This window comes from Abrus precatorius, unplaced genomic scaffold (genome assembly GCF_003935025.1).
Source record: "Abrus precatorius isolate BTA unplaced genomic scaffold, Abrus_2018 Scaffold1, whole genome shotgun sequence".
Classification (NCBI taxonomy): Eukaryota; Viridiplantae; Streptophyta; class Magnoliopsida; order Fabales; family Fabaceae; genus Abrus; species Abrus precatorius.
Window position 1 is genome coordinate 7,005,131 of NW_020874291.1, and position 2,267 is coordinate 7,007,397.

Genomic DNA, 2,267 nt, shown 5'->3' on the forward strand with positions numbered 1-2,267 from the left:
CCTCTTGGTGCCCACCTTGGTGCCTCTTGGTGCCCACCTTGGTGCCTCTTGGTGCCCACCATGGTGCCTCTTGGTGCCCACCATGGTGCACCTTGATGCACACCTTGGTGCCTCTTGATGCCCACCTTGGGTGCCTCTTGATGCCCACCTTGGTGCCTCTTGATGCCCACCTTGGTGCCTCTTGGTGCCCACCATGTGCCTCTTGGTGCCCACCTTGGTGCCTCTGCTACCCACCATGGTGCCTCTTGATCACACCTTGGTGCCTCTTGATGCCCACCTTGGTCCCTCTTATACCCACCTTGGTGCCTCTTGATGCCCACCTTGGTCCTCTTGATACCCACCATGGTGCACCTTGATGGCACACCTTGTGCCTTGGTGCCCACCTTGGTGCCTCTTGATGCCCACCATGGTGCTACCTGGTGCGTTTTATGCACCTGGTGCCCTCTTGGTGCGTTTTATGCACCCTGGTGCCCTCTTGGTGCGTTTTTTATGCACCATGGTGCCCTCTTGGTGCGTTTTTCGCACCCTGGTGCTCCTGTGCGTTTTTTATGCACCATGGTGCCCTCCTGGTGCTGTTTTTATGCACCCTGGTGCCCTCCTGGTGCGTTTTTATGCACCCTGGTGCCCTCCTGGTGCGTTTTTCGCACCCTGGTGCCCTCCTGGTTGCGTTTTATGCACCCTGGTGCCCTCCTGGTGCGTTTTTATGCACCATGGTGCCCTCCTGGTGCGTTTTTTCCACCCATGGTGCCCTCCTGGTGCGTTTTATGCCTCTTGTGCCCATCATGGTGCCTCTTCATGCCACCCTGGTGCCTACCTGGTGCGTTTTTATGCACCATGGTGCCCTCCTGGTGCGTTTTTCGCACCCTGGTGCCCTCCCTGTGCGTTTTTATCACCCCTGGTGCCTCTTGCGGTGCCGTTTTTATGCACCATGGTGCCCTCCTGGTGCGTTTTTATGCACCCTGGTGCCCTCCTGGTGCGTTTTTATGCACCCTGGTGCCCTCCTGGTGCGTTTTTATGCAACCCTGGTGCCCTCCTTGGTGCGTTTTTATGCACCATGGTGCCCCCTGGTGCGTTTTTTCGCACCCTGGTGCCCTCCTGGTGCGTTTTTATGCACCATGGTGCCCTCCTGGTGCGTTTTTATGCACCCTGGTGCCCTCCTGGTGCGTTTTTATGCACCATGGTGCCTCCTGGTGCGTTTTGCACCTGGTCCCCCTTCGCACCTGGTGCCCTGGTCGTTTTATGCACCATGGTGCCCTCCTGGTGCGTTTTATGCACCCTGGTCCCCTCGGTTGCCGGTTTTTATGCACCATGGTGCCCTCCTGTGCGTTTTTTCGCACCCTGGTGCCCTCCTGGTGCGTTTTTATGCACCCTGGTGCCTCCTGGTGCGTTTTTATGCACCATGGTGCCCTCCTGGTGCGTTTTTCGCACCCTGGTGCGTTTTTCGCACCCTGGTGCCCTCCTGGTGCGTTTTTATGCACCATGGTGCCCTCCTGGTGCGTTTTTCGCACCCTGGTGCCCTCCTGGTGCGTTTTTTGCACCTGGTGCCCTCCTGGTGCGTTTTTCACACCCTGGTGCCCTCCTGGTGCGTTTTTATGCACCATGGTGCCCTCCTGGTGCGTTTTTCGCACCCTGGTGCCCTCCTGGTGCGTTTTTCTGCACCATGGTGCCTCCTGGTGCGTTTTTCACCACCCTGGTGCCCTCCTGGTGCGTTTTTCTGCACCCTGGTGCCCTCCTGGTGCGTTTTTCTGCACCATGGTGCCTACCTGGTGCGTTTTTCTGCACCATGGTGCCTACCTGGTGCTTTTTGCACCCTGGTGCCCTCCTGGTGCGTTTTCTGCACCTGGTGCCCCCTGGTGCTTGCCACACCTTGGTGCCTCCTGGTGCCTTTTGCCACACCTTGGTGCCTGCCCCCCTTTTGCCCCTCCACCGGGCTTTTTTGCACCTGGGTCTTATGCCACACCCTGGTGCCTGTGGTGTGTTGAACCGGTGGCCCCTTTCCCCTGGTGCTTTTTTGCCACCTGTGCCCCGGGTGCCTTTGGTGCGTTTTATGTGGCAGCCCTTGTGCCCTCTGCCGTAATCACCTCCCTCCCTGTTGGTTTTTAAATGCACCAGGCCTCCTGGGTGCGTTTTTCGCACCCTTGCCTCTTGCGTTTTTATGCGATTCTACCCGCTGCTCGATGGGAATTGCGCTTCAAGGCGTCTCGCAAGACTCATCCGCCTTACGAGGTTCACCAACGGCACGTGCCTCTGGGGGGCCGAGGCCCCCT